The sequence below is a fragment of the Equus asinus genome, chromosome 24 (genome assembly GCF_041296235.1).
Source record: "Equus asinus isolate D_3611 breed Donkey chromosome 24, EquAss-T2T_v2, whole genome shotgun sequence".
Lineage (NCBI taxonomy): Eukaryota > Metazoa > Chordata > Mammalia > Perissodactyla > Equidae > Equus > Equus asinus.
In genome coordinates, this window is record NC_091813.1 from 48,614,278 (window position 1) to 48,629,565 (window position 15,288).

Below are 15,288 nucleotides of genomic sequence, written 5' to 3' on the forward strand. Positions count from 1 at the left end.
AAATTAGCCAGGAAGAGTGTTCTCCTTCAATCCCTTGGACATCCAGTTGTGGGCTGGATTAAGCCCCTGAACAGCTGAGTTAGGAGGACACTGACACCTTGTCACTTCTTCAAGCTCTTTATTCTTCCCACACCCTCCAACAAAAGCACCAGAAATTGCCCTCCCCCAATGAGACACACACACACACACACACACACACACTCTCTCTCTCTCTCACACAAGAGTCCAGCTGCCACATATGGCTTTCAGAGAACACTAGATAGCGTTGAGTCCAGGCAAGTTACCATGGTTCTCTGGCTATTATTGCGTCCAGCACATCAGGGAATGGAAATAAGTGTGCACATGTTCTAAAAGGCCCTTTGGGAAAGATCAGTGGGGCTGCATGGGGGATACAATGGCAGGCTTTGTGGCAGAGAAAGGATTTTGTCTGGCAGGCAGCAGTAGTCCTGCTGGACACAGGGTTTGTCTGCAAGCGCAGGGTGGGAAAACCATGTGCAGGTTTACAGAACATCCTCATTAGGGAAAGCAGGGCCGTTGGCGTAATTAAAAGTCATCCTCAAGACATCAGGTAAGAGCCTGCTGTTTTTAATTAATTGCTTCCGTGATCCTGTGACTTTAAGAGGGGTGCTGCTCTTGTCCGTAGAGGTTCAGAATTAATTCCAGAAACACAAGTCATTCAGATGGGGCACAACAAAGTGGATGTGAGAGTTTGATAAAGGCAAAAGAGGAAAGAGAAGGAAAAATATGGGAGAGTGAGAAAGAATTGAAAATTGTAAACAGTCACCATGTATAATTTGCTAAAATAATCCCGTTCTCTTTTCATGCTCTGTGCCTCAACATCCTCACATACCAACTAAAACTCCCCATTGGCCTGCATCCTGCCTTAATATTTAAATTATTTAGGGGGAAAAAACTCCCAGAGTCAAGGTTAACAGAAAACAGCGGGAAAATAAACTGAGAGCCATGTGTCATAGATTTCCCCAAGTAGATAGATTTTTTTAAATTCTATTTTAAAGAGTTAGCATGTCCAGAACAAGCAGGGTGAACCATGGACTTCACATAATCTCCATGTCCATGGAAATAAATATGGTGAGAACTATACAATTGTGTCAGTTAGGCAAAGAAGGGGAGGACCAGACAACACAAGAAATCCGATCTAAAATGCCTTTTCCCTTTCTCAATTATAAAATTCCCAACCCAAATTACCTAAGTGACTGCTACCATTCTCTGCTTTTCTTGTGCACAGTTTGTAGATGGAGAAATGATTACATTTTAAAGAATTTTTTTTTTTTTTTGAGGAAGATTAGCCCTGAGCTAACATCTGCTGCCAGTCCTCCTCTTTTCGCTGAGGAAGACTGGCCCTGAGCTAACATCCATGCCTATCTTCCTCTAGTTTATATGTGGGATGCCTACCACAGCATGGCGTGCCAAGCGGTGCCATGTCTGCACCTGGGATCTGAACCAGCGAACCCCGGGCCGCCAAAGCAGAACGTGCGAACTTAACCACTGTGCCACCAGGCCAGCCCCTAAAGAATATTTTTATTTGGACTTTATAAACTATAAAGTACATTGTACAAAGTATTATCTGCACATTAAAGAGAATTTTACTAAAAGTTAGAAAGGAAAAATAGCATTGTCTCGCTGCAGTATTTTAAGTTGTATATTTTCTTCTTATTTTCTCCCATTGTTTTAGTTGTGTTGTATAAATTTGCATTCTGCCTTTCTCACTTAAGATAACAAATATCTCCACAAGTCATGACAGTATATTGGACATTCCATGCAAGATGCCTGAAAATTATATCTCCCTCCTTTCAGAAGCTACAGTTTTCAACAAGCTCAAACTTCTATGTGTGTGTTTGTGTGTGTGTAGCCAAACTCTGTGCCATGTGGCCCTGCTATCACAGGCTGATTCAGAATCAAGGTTGACATTGTACTCAACACAGACACTCTTGATTCTATTAGGACTTGTCAAATCTGTCAGGTTTTCTGTCACAGGTTATAGAAGGTAAGAGTTGGTGATTGGTAGAGTGATGAGGAAGCCCAGAGAAAACCACAGAAAAGGCAATAAAGCAGGAGCCAGCAGGCAATAGAATTCATGAGGTACAGAGTGGACTTGAGAGAAACTGTGGCTGATTGTGATTAAGCTGAATCCCTCTAATGGGTAAACTGCTACCAGAGCCCATAGTCAGTTATGATGCTGAACTTCTTAATCTCAAGTTCATGTGCCTGATGTGCAGTAAACCAGTCACTGCGACATCAGAGCTTGGAGATGGAGAAAGCTTTATTTGAATTGGTCCAAAACTAGGAGGTGGGAAGATGGGTTCTCTCAAACCCACCTTAACAAAAGAAGAAAGCCGGGCATTTTATAGAGCTAAGGGGCTTGGCAGGAAGGGTTCCGGAGAAACAAAGGGGTAGTCCATGTTTCTTTCACTCCAGGTAAGCCCTTAGGCAATCTGACTTCTGGGCATCAACCGCTATCTGGTTATGGTGCTCATAACTTTCTTGAAGGTATTCTCTTTCTTCTGTAAAACAAGCTCATAGATCTTTGTGATCCTTGAGTCACCCCTCAGGTTAAACAAGAAAACAGAAAATTGACAAGATTAACTTATTTTCATCTATGTCTGTGTTCGGAACAAGGTCGAAAGGTCTCATTGAATATTTACAGTAACTCTCAGGTACCTGACTTCAGTTACTTTCAAAAAATGATCACATAAGGGGCTGGCCCCGTGGCCGAGTGGTTAAGTTTGCGCGCTCCGCTGCAGGCGGCCCAGTGTTTCGTTGGTTCGAATCCTGGGCGCAGACATGGCACTGCTCATCAGACCACGCTGAGGCAGCGTCCCACATGCCACAACTAGAAGAACCCACAACGAAGAATATACAACTATGTACCGGGGGGCTTTGGGGAGAAAAAGGAAATAATAAAATCCTTAAAAAAAAAAAAAAATGATCACATAACTGAGTCAGTAGAGATATATTAAATCCTCAGTAATCATAGTTAACATCTAAATAACACTTACTGGATGTTCTGTTCCTACATGTGTCCTCTCATCTAACCTTCCTATCAATCCTATGGCGTGAGGTGTATTATCATCCTCATTTTAAAAATGGGAAAACACAGGAACATAGCTGTCAAGTTACTTGCCACAGATTCAAACCCAGGTGGGCTGGTTCCATTGTTGTGATATTGTTTTTTATAATAAGAAATATATATTTGGTCTTGGTCCTTTTTCTGGCACAGAGCTCCTGAAACCTTTGGAATTTCTTAAGTGAAAAGAGGGATAAAGGTGTCTTGATATTCATTACAAACCCCTTTCAACCACAGCTGAGTTTATGGTCATGAGGTGACTTTTGGAAAGCACCTCAGGATGAGGGCTGGCTGCCAGGGGAACCAACCATGTGATTAGAGGGTTGGAACTTTCAGCCCTATGCCCCTGACCCCCAAGAGGGGAGAGGGGCTGGAGATGGAGTTCAATCGCCAATGACCAATGATTTAACCTATCGTGTCTGTGTAATGAAGCCTCCATTAAAAACCCAAAGGACAGAGCTCAGAGAGCATCTGGTTTGGTGAACACGTGGAGATTCAGGGAGAGTGGTGCACCCAGAGAGAGCATGGAAGCTCCAGTCCCTTCTCATATACATTGCCCTATGCCTCTCTTCCATCTGCCTATTGCTGCGTTATATCATTTTATAATAAAGCAGTAACCTAGTAAGTAAAATGGTTCTCTGAGTTCCGTGAGCTGCTCTAGCAAATTAATTGAACTCAAAGAGTGGGTCACTGGAACAGAGACAGGAACCAGCCTAACGAGGCAAGACCATCTGCAAGGTCCTGGGCCTAAACAAGATAAGGTCCTAACAGGATTGGCCCTAACCAATTGGCAGGCTAGGAGAATCAGATAGAGGCCACCAAGATCCACATTCTGCAGCATCTGGACTTTCCTGGGCTTCCGCACGTGCCCTAGCACCCAGGAGTCCACTGTAGGTGACCCTAGTCCCATTAGCATAGTAAAACTCAACCCAGGGGTGGAGAGCTAGCATGCTAATGGTACATGCATCGCATGTAGTAGCATGTACGAGACAGCACAGGCGCAAGCACAACCCCACCTCTACATGCCATGACAAGGCCGTCCTCCCCAGCGTTTGCCTAATTAAACCCCCACAATCCCATTCCCTAATGAGCCAGTCACCTGCCCCTTTCCTTTCCGCACGGGCTCCCTTGCACCTCTCCTGTGCACAAGCTAATATACTTTTACTTTTCTACTCCCCTTTTTTGTCTCTCTTGATCTCCATCCTGTGGGACAATAAGAACCCAACGTTCCAGTAACAGAACCTCTGATCTACCGCTGGTTGGTCAGAAGCACAGGTGACAACTTGGACTTTAGATTGGCATCTAAAGTGGGAGGAGGTGGGCAATCCTATAGGACTGAGCCCTTTACCTATGGCATCTGATCCTATTTCTAAGCCCTGAAGGCACATGAATGCCTGAATGTGTCTCTATTTGCAATCTGAAAGAATGTCTCATACAAAGTCTTTATACATACCTATATATGTGCATGTGTGTATGTGTCCACATATATAGAGAGAATATGTATGCGTGAGTATATATATATATATATATAAAATCAATCCACATCTCTGCCAGTGTTTACATAGCTCGTAGCAAATCCAGAAAGATCCAAAGTAGATAAGTGGTTGCCAGGGATGGGAAGGGGGAGGATGAGGAGTGACTCCTAATAGGCATGGAGTTTCTTTCGGGGGTGATGAAAATATTTAAAATTAGATAGTGATGATGGTTGTGCAACTCTGTAAATATACTAATATCTACTGAACTGTATACTTTAAAAGATGGGAATTTCATGTATCTAAATTACATCTGAATAAAGCTGTCATTAAAAAAAAAGTCACACTATGCAAACGTGTCTCCTGTAAACGACATTTCCTGACTCCACGCATTGTAAGTCACATCAGAAAACACCTTGAGAGGTCCTCTGCCTGCCTTCAGGCAACCAAATGCTCAATTCCTAGCTGAATTCTAAAACCCTATCAACTTTTAGAATAAGGTCAAACCAGATGTATCTTTCCTCCTAGTCATTCTTTAGCGAAACATTCCTAAGTATGAACCCGATGATTTAAGTAAAAGGAAGGAAATAATTCTAGTCAAGTTGACCCAAAAGTCTCTCTAGATTTACAGCATATATATCCTGGTGGTAAAATATATATATATACTTTTTTTTTCTTGTAATCTAAGCAGAGCTAATGAATTAACAAGGATATATGAGTTGAGCCCCTGATTCTACCTACATGTTGCAGGGCTATTAGCTGTGAGCTCGAAAATCAACTTATAATTTATCTCCTAAGAAGAGAAGGCAAATGTTAAGCAATGGTTCATTTGTCACCTCTCAAAAAAACCTGTTCTTCATCAGACAGAGGTACAGAGCTGGGATTTATGGAGACCCACTTCTATTCATGCTTATCTACAACGGCCAATAATAAGAAATATGTACTATATAACTATTGGAGAAACCTCGGAGCAGAAAAGCCAGGGAACTGGTCAAATAGTTCCTTAGTGTAACCTTGTTCTGGCCACCACAAACACAACCAAGGCCTTTAAAGAGGTGGTATGTCATCCACTAGCTTGTTACCAGATTCGGTTATCCCTTGCACAGAATCCTTTATCACATGTTTACACCAAAATGACAAAAGAGCACCAAAGGAAATTTTCTTTAAAAGAAAAATCACCCACAATTTTACCACCCTACCAAACTATTCTCACTTTTTGTTCTATTGTGGTTTTTCTCAACAGACATATTTTATATGGTTGTAATCATAGTGAACATGCACTTTCATATTCCTTTTTCTCTTTTCCTTAGCAAAAAGTCACGACTCTTTTGTCTCATATTCACAATTATCTCAATTTTTTCTTGTATTGAAGCACCATGCATTACTAAACCAGTTCCGTACTGTTGAATATTCAGGTTGTTTCCTTCCAAGTGATTGCTAATATGCTATAAATAATACAGCAAGGAACATCCTAGTGCATGACTTTTTTCTATTGAATTATTTGTTTTAGGCTGAATTTCCAGAATTGGAATGACTGAGGCAAAGGGAGAGAACATTTTCCTCGTGATTCCCGTGCACTATCATTGCCATCCGGCACACTTACGCCTGTTCAGCACGCCTCCAACAGCTCTTGAGAATCTTGTCGTGTTGCACCATCTCTTCTCAGATGAAGTTTACATTCTGAATTATATTTTATGTGACCAAATATGACCAAAGTGATATGATTTAGCAGAATGGACAGTTGCCACAACATTGTCTTATAGCAAGATTCAAGTGTCCACTCCAGTCAAAAGCAAATATCTTGGGAGGTTTACCATAAATTGGATCTTAATGAGTGACCAGTTGAGAACAAGGCATTTTGTTGGACTGCTCTCTGGAATTTTTATAAAAATGGAGACTAATGGTGACTACCTCTGCTGACAAGTTCAGAGAAGTGAGAAGGTAAGACTCAAAACCCTTAGCTGACACAGCATTCGTTTATTTGTGCAATCATTCAACACACATTTATTAAAAATGTATTATTTCCTCTCATCATTAAATGTAAATAAGTCTCCCCACTGAGGCACCTAAAGGCTAGTAGAAACCCAGTGGAGGATGCAATGAACTTCAGGGGACACAGGGAAGATATGGCCAAGGCTGTTGGCATCTGCTCCAATATCACATCCATCCCAGATTGACCTGCCCACCTCTTTCTCAGTAATACAATTCTTAGTTTTTAGATGGGCATAGGGCTACCCAGAATAGAATTCATTTCCCAGGCTTCCTTGTAGATGAGGTGTGACCATATGACTAGTTCACGACCAGCGAGATATAAGAGAAATGTTGAGTGGCAGCTTCAATAAAAAGTATTTTAAAGCAGCTAATTCACACATGTCACTCCTTTTTTCCTCCAATCTCCATTTTGTTACGTGGAATCAGTTGTGAAGGCTGGTTCTCTGGCTGCCATCTTGGACCATGAAGAAGGAACCCACAATCAGAGCTGTGAGCTAGAAACAAGTGTATCTACAAGATTTTTTGTGACATATTCATCATAACAGAGCAAACTGCACACCTCGAGTGTCCTTCTACATAAAGAACAACAACAGCTGCGACAGTCTTTCTCTGTTGTTTAAGTCATTGATAATCGGGTTTCTTTAGCCACATGCAGTCAATCCTAAGTGACAGAGAAGGCTTCTGTAAGCTGGGTCTTGAAGTCTAATAAAGAGTTTGCCAGAAGAGGAATGCAGAAAAGGAACTCCAAGTATACAGTCATGAATGCAACAAAGAAGAAGAGCCAAAGGAGCAAAAGACTTGTTTGGCAAGAAGTGGCATGAGATTAATTAAGACCAAGAAAGATTTGCCTTGGGGGCTGGCCCAGTGGCATAGCGGTTAGCTTCCCATGGTCCACTTTGGCGGCTGGGGTTTCACTCGTTCAGGTCCCGGGTGTGGACCTACACACCACTTATCAAACCATGCTGTGGCAGGCATCCCACATATAAAGTAGAGAGAGATGGGCATGGATGTTAGCTCTGGACCAATCTTCCTCAGCAAAAAAGAGGAACATTGGCAGCAGATGTTAGCTCAGGGCTAATCTTTCTCAAAAAAAAAAAAAGAGAGAAAGAAAGAGTTGCCTTATTTTATAGAATGTGTATTTGAACACAAGATCCTCAGGGACTTGGCATTCTGTGTCAGTAGGTGTATTAGTTATCTATTGCTAATTAGCAAATTACCCCCAACCTAGCAGCTTAAAATAACAGTAAATATTTATTATCTTACACAATTTGCGAGGGTCAGAAACCTCTCAGAATCTCTCAGAGGTTGCAGTCAAGACATTTACGAGGGCTGCAGTCATCTGAAGGCTCTATGAGCTCCAAGTTCACTTCCAAAATGGCCCATCCACATGCCTGGTTGTTGGCAGAAAGCCTCAGCTACTCCCCATGCAGAGCTCTCCATAGGGCTGCTTGAGCATCCTCACAACATGGCAGCTGGCTTCCCCCAGAGTGAGTGAGCCAAGGGAGCAAGATGAAACCACAATATCTTTCGTGACCTAGCCTCAAAGTCGTCATTTTTTTCAATATTCTATTGTTTACACTATATGTTGTTTATTGTTTATACAGTTCTACTCAATGTGGGCAGGGAATACACAAGGGTGAGAATACCAGGAGATGAGAATTACTGAGGACAGTCCTGTTTCCTTAACAGGCTTGAAAAACAGAGCTTGGCCAGAAAAGTCCAGTTGTTGGTTAAGTGAGTGTCTTTCTGTTGAGCATGGACATATCTTTCTGTCAAATTAGAGAAATTCTGTTTTGCCTATCTGAAATCGACTTTCTCTCTCCTCTGTGACTTTCAGTCCTTATAGGCCCTGCTCAGGATGAACTTCCCTAAAAGATCATCTGGTCACTAAGACAAAAAATGCCTATTATCCCACACATGTAAGTGCGTTATTAAAAGCATCTCTCTGAATGTCTTGTTTTTACAAATTTTTTTTTCTGAGGAAGATTAGCCCTGAGCTAACTACTGACAATCCTCCTCTTTTTGCTGAGGAAGACTGGCCCTGAGCTAACATCCGTGTCCATCTTCCTCTACTTTATACGTGAAATAGCAACCACATGGGCACAGCTTTTGTTATTTTTTGTGTGATAATTTTCCTCTAAAAAGAAGGTGACAAGAACGTCAAGTAGTCACTTGCAAGATGACATAACGTATACCATGTGATGTGAGGTCTGCCATTGCTACACGCTCTACCCACTCAGCAACTGGTGCCACACTTTGTCCTCTATTATTATTACTAGTCTATGTTAGGTGTCTCATCTTATAATTTCAGCACATGTTTGTAATGTTATTCAATGTCAATTGAATATTTGCATATAAATCAAATACTAATAGTTTGTAATTGCAATTAATTTTTTCATGAAATCCTTTTATGATTTCTGTTAATCCAAGTCTATTTCTCATGAGCTCCAGTTGCTGTTCCATCACAATGTTATACTTTTATAAGTATTGCATTGCCAAATGAATTCGGGAACTTCAGACCTAAACACACAAGGATATTTGTGCTTAGAAAATTCAACAAGTTTGTGTTTTAATCCAAACTCCATCACCTAGTAAAATGAAATAATCCAATGGACTATAACCATCCATACCTCTCATTCAGCATATCCTAGGCACTCACAGGAACAGAGATAGAACATAGAGCCCTGCCTTGAGGTAATCGCAGTCCAGAAGCATCCCTCTTTCCTTTTAACCACATTCTGACAACAAATTAATCATAGAACTTCAGAACAGATAGGATGATGGAGATCATTTAAATCTCCCACTTAATAGCTAAAGATCGGAGGGAGTATTGTGTTGCATATTTATCATAGCAGTGATAAAATTATCATTAGAACTTGGGATAGGTTGTATCACTGTTCCCAAATATTAATTTCCCTTTCCTGTGAAAGCAGTGATTAATTCCACCTATTGCAATGTAACAGGCAATATCTCATGCAGAAGTATATACCTCTACCCTGTTGACAGTGGGCTTGGCCATGTGCTTTGTTCGGCCATTGGCATGTGAGGGGACACTGCATACATCACGGCCAAGCAGAAGCTTTAACATTCATCACATGGTTTTGCCAACTCCCTTCTCTTTTCCCTCAGCCACAAGCTCACATGTCCTTGGAGGGGATGTCTCCTTCAGCCTGGAACAAAGAGGACACTTGAAGCAGACATGTATCTGGTCCATCTTCTCACATGTCAAGAACATGGAAAACAAACTTTGTTTATTCTTTGTTGTTGTAAGCCACTGAGATTTTATAGATATTCATTCCTAGAGCAAAGCTGAATAATTCAGAACACCAAACCAAAAGGATAAGTGATTTGCTCAAGTTTACATAATTAGGTAGCTAAGTGGCAGAATCAGAATTAAATCTCAGTTCTTTTGACATCGGTCCAGTATTCTCTCTATATTTCAGAGCTTCTTTAATGACCAATGTGAAAATCTACACAGTATATTTTACTGAGATATTTGGAACATCCCCAAAAGCAATTTACTCCATGACTACAGCTTTGTCCAATTAATTTTCCTTATATGCTGAGGGCAACTAACAGGCTACTAACAATCCATGAAACTCTCACTTATTGTGGTGATTACTAACCATACTGACCAGGAGCTGTCCCTCCTGATGTGAACTGGGTGGTGTGGAGCTGGGGACTGAGTGAGGTTTGCCCTTTTTCAAATGTTCTTGTTGGCCTGGTCATCTTCAAGTGGCTGTTATCTGGGGCAAGATAGAGGATTCCAGCAACAGCTCCATCGTATAGTCTTATCTTAGGAGCATATGGGCTCTTTCACACTTGGTTTCCCTAAGTAGCCTCTTAAGAGTGATGGCAAATTCTGTCAGCATCTCACACCTGTTTTGTGTCCTTTCCAGTAAAAATCTGTACAGGAGCTTCAAGATGCTCACTCTACTTCAGGGTCACTTCGTGCCCCTGTTTCGCTTACTCCTATAGCTGTTCCCCTCCAGAAGTACTGTCAAAATTTATGTCTTCAATAAACCCTCCCAGTTAAAACTAGAAACTTCTATCTACTACAAAGGATTATGCTATCCTTTGGACCCTTATACTCCATTTGAACTAAATGGCATAAATTTTCTATGTCCAATTCAATGTTTGTTCTGTATTCACTTTTGGATAATTCTTGGTCTTGTCATAGTCTAATAGTCTGATGAACATTAAAATTTGAATGTGGACTTTATTAAGTAATTTATTGTGTCTAGTGCTGTGGACCTTTAAAGGCATTCAGTAGATGCTGAATTATACTAATGATGATTAATTAGGCTTGCTTTATGAGGAGTTACTCCTCTTTGTTAATTTGAAGTTGGAATCTTAAGTTTGGGAAAGTTGGGAGATATCCAGATAATATAAAGTGAAGGGGATTTTTGGTTGAGTAATCATTGTAGACAATCTGAGTCATTTATTTAGTAGATAGATTCAGTTTTTATTCCAAACTATAGGAAGATTTTATCTTAGTTTTCCTGATTATGTGAAATATATTTATTAATCTATATCCGATACTGTACTCCAGGTAAAATCCAAAGGGATCAGAGATTTAAATATAAAACATGAAACCATAGAATATTTAGAAGAAAGCAAAAGAGAATTCTTTTTAATTTCAGAGCATGGAAGGCTTTTCTAAATATGACTCAAAATTTAGAGACCATAAAAGAAAAAGTTGACAAATTCAACAACGTTTAAAAGAACTTCTGAAACATACACATAGACACACACACACACAGGCAAGATGTAACAAACTGGCAAAAAATATTTTAAACTTAAATTGCAAACCGCTAATTTTCCTAATATATAGAGAGCCCCTGAAAATCAATAATAAAAAGAACAACACCCCAAAAGTGGCAAATTATATGAACAGTCTTCAAAAACAGGAAATATAAATGACTCTTAAACATATGAACAGACGCTGACCTCACTCTTAAAAAAAGGTACAAATTAAAATTAAACTCAGATGTTGTTTTTCATCTAGGAGATGGGCAAAAATTCAAAGGTTTGAAAACATACCTGTGGGGAAACAGCTACTCTCTGCTGTTAGGAATGTACATTTGATCAGTCCTTAAGACGATAATTTGTCAATATTAACAAATTAGTAAGTGCACACAGAAATTGTTTCAGTAATTCTATTTTTGAAGATTTACTTGACCAACCTACTTGTCCATTTGCAAAATGACATTTGTACAAATATATTCATTGAATCATTATTAATAACAGCAAAACATTGGAAACTACCTAAATGTATATAATAGAAGACTGTTTATATTAATTATGGTACATCCTTACAACCAAATATTCTGTAGCTATAAAAGAGAATGAGGAAACTCTTTACGTCCAACATGAAAAGATTGCCAAGGAATATCATTTAGTGAAACAAGACAGGGATAGGGGAACAAGCAGGCAAGGATAAGGACAAGAGATTTATCTCTGAACAATTTTTACACCTTTCAGTTTTTGAACTATGGAACTGTGTTACCCATTCCAAAAAATTTAGTACAAAAAGAAGAGACAATTTAGATTTTATTTTTTTTCCTTTTTCTCCGCAAAGCCCCCTCGTACATAGTTGTATATTCTTCGTTGTGGCTCCTTCTAGTTGTGGCATGTGGGACGCTGCCTCAGCGTGGTTTGATGAGCAGTGCCATGTCCGTGCCCAGGATCCGAACCAACGAAACACTGGGCCGCCTGCAGCGGAGCGCGTGAACTTAACCACTCGGCCACAGGGCCAGCCTCAAGAAGAGACAATTTAAAGAGTGAGTAGAGTTCAACAGAATTAGGAAAGCAGGTTAGTTAAGTTAATTTTGGAAGTCGACTTGACATTAATATAAGTAGAGCCTTCGACATTTTTATGCATTTTCCTTTTTTTAAACTCACTCTAGAGAAATGGTGTGGGCTAAATAGATGATATTGCATCTTACAATGTTGCCAAGCAAAATCCCAATGAAGCATGTTCTAACACATTGGAAATATATGGGCCCCGAACACTATTTCCTGGCACCCTCTTAAGAATAAGTATGTGAGAAGAATTTCAGGATATAGCAATTATATTTTGGTATTCTGATACATTTCCTACAGTGTCTGAAGAAATAAGGGCATTTTGCATTTGTGTTTTTGGCAAAAGCCATATTGGTTAGATAATCTATTTCCAACTACATGGTTTCACACTTGATGGCTACATAAGAGGAAGACAATTCCTTTTTTGGAAGTTATTATGGATCTATTATATAAAATATTTTAAACACTAATAGTAGAGATTTTTTTCTGGTCAGATCACTATCAAGGTACCTCATAGAAAGAACTATTTGGTGAAAAAGAGAAAAAAAAAAAGAGGGCCTGGCAATAAATTTTAATTGAATCATTAATAAATAGAATAAATAGATGTCATACGTGTTGAAGCTCTGTGGGGTGCAAGGCAGAATTACCAGCACAAAGATTGAGTGATTAATAGAATGTGATTCCTGCCTAAAAGAGCTTACATTTCATACAATAATAAGATACATAGATAGTTCATCAAGATACAAAGCAGAATGTAGTAAGTTGTTAAGGAGCAGATTTAGAGAGCACCAAGAAATCACTCCCACCTGGAGAGCTACAACGTGGAGAAAAACACGAATTGCAAAGTAAAAATTAGCAAGCATTCCTTCAGCACTGTGTAAGGAGGAGAGACCTTCTGAAGACTTCAAAGGACTTCCAGTCACTCATGAAGCAAGACAATTTCCCTGTTTCTACCATCGTGTGGACAAAATAGCCCCCAAGATTCACTAGCTTCCTTTGTAATTTTCTCCCCAGAAGCCTGGTTACTGACCTAGGATGTCTTGAGACCCGGGAATTCTTTGTAGTAATCCAACTTCAAAAACGGCCTATCTCTCTTTCACACTACACATTACTAAGTCTCTATGAACAAGTCTCTCGCGAGTAGATGAGCATGAGAGAGTCAGTCACCTAAAAGTCCTCTCAACCCTGTAATATCAAAAGAAAGCACATTTCAGAACCTGCTAAGATGAGCATCAGGCGCAAGGCCTACTGGGACCTGAGGCAAGTGCCGGTCCCTGGAGCAGCTCAGTCCAAACAGGAGGCCACTCTCAGCCGCCTCCTCACCAAGGTCTTCTCGGCTGATAGCAAATTTTAGTACTTTCGGAAATTAAAATCTGGTGAGCCAATAAATATGAAAACAGGAAAATATTTTCTGAGGCAAATGCATGTTTTTACAGCAATGTGAACAAGGCAGTTATAACAAGTCCCAGGGCAGACAATCTAAAATATTTGCCAGGAGAAGACTGTCCAGCTTAAAAACATGGTTCAGCGAGGCTGCATTTCCACAGCCCATCATTAAATATTGATGAACCAGCTTCAGGTTGTTTGGGTTTTTCTTTTTTAATTGGAACATATAACCTTATGTCTAAATATAGCTTAAGCAGCCATTTCACAAATTTCTATGACCATGAAACACCTCTGAAATTATAAAATAGTGAATTGGAAATTTACAAAGAAATGAATTCTTGGATGAAAGCAGATGGCAAAAAAAGAAAGTCTAATCTGAACTAATTTTTAAAGTAAAATGTGTAGGATTATGCTAAAAGGGAACTGATTTCATAAAGAGAATCATTCATACAGGTACTGTTGACCTGCATCTCTCGGTATTAGCTATCCCACCTTGGAACAGGTCTGAAGGACACAGGCGGCAGTGCAATTCTCCTGCAGTTACCCACGTCTCCTCCAGAGAACTGTCTTCCTTCTCTGCCCCTTCACCCTTCTCTCCTGCCGTCCCTCTGCACAGCCTCTCAGTGCATTCACATTGTTCTCTCAGTGTCAGCGCTATAAATCCTCAAACCTGACTTTAAATTTTTAAGCAATAGTTTCATTATTTGGTCTCTGATTATACACCCTGTTCAGAGTTACATTTTCATTAGAGTAAAGGTTACCAAAGTTCAACATGTGTTTGGCATTATTTTAAAAGGCGTTGCTCTCTGGTAAGCTACAGAGAAAATTTAAGACTGCAAACCTGCAAGCTAGCAGCCAAAAGCAGGCACCCTATGCATTTGCTGCCTTCTTGCAATAGGAAACTTCACTTTCTTACAATACGTATATTTCCTTCTGATTTGGGTTAGATCAGCTTAAAATAGGAAAGGACCCATAACACCATCACCAACAGCAAACTTGAATTATGAACTGAGCATTGTATTTGTGCAAGATGTATTCTCTGCTCTCCAAGAAGGCAGACAACATCAAAATGCCTTCATCCTACAAAGATGAGAGAAAATTCTGGAGTAGAGCTGAGATGGTTCTAAACCTTTAAGAATGTTTAGAGGAAGTAAGGTTTGATACCAAGGTTTAATGTGAAACAGAGAATCAGTTTTAATTCTGGTTTTAGTATATTTATTCTGTCTCTCTCTTCTTTATAATTTTTTATTTTTACTTGCGCCGCCCTGTTATATTCTCTTCCTTTAGCCAGAGGCAAATCACTAAATGACTTAAAATCTCTCTCTCTCTCTCTTTCTCCCTGTTTTAATATTACTTAGCTACCTCAAAGTGTTGCTGGAAGGATTCATGAGTGTGTTAAGTGCTTTGAAGATGAAAAGCAATATATAAATGCTTAAGTATTACTATAAAAGTTCAAGCAAATGAGCTCATAGCATGTGATTAAATGGAATGCATGTGAATACACTCTCCACAGATAGCCAAACAACGAAGCAGCGTCAGCTAAGACTC

General features: G+C 39.8%; 1 long non-coding RNA gene across 1 annotated transcript in view; it reads left to right on the top strand.

Annotated features, from left to right (window-relative positions):
- Positions 1-291: 291 nt before the first annotated feature.
- LOC139041831 (uncharacterized) overlaps positions 292-15,288 on the top strand; it is a 17,201-nt gene continuing 2,204 nt past the window's right edge. The window contains exons 1-3 of the long non-coding RNA XR_011497813.1: positions 292-568; positions 6,068-6,498; positions 6,976-15,288. The exon at positions 6,976-15,288 is cut by the window's right edge and continues 2,204 nt beyond it. This is a non-coding gene — a long non-coding RNA (uncharacterized lncRNA). The remainder of the gene's footprint in view (positions 569-6,067; positions 6,499-6,975) is intronic.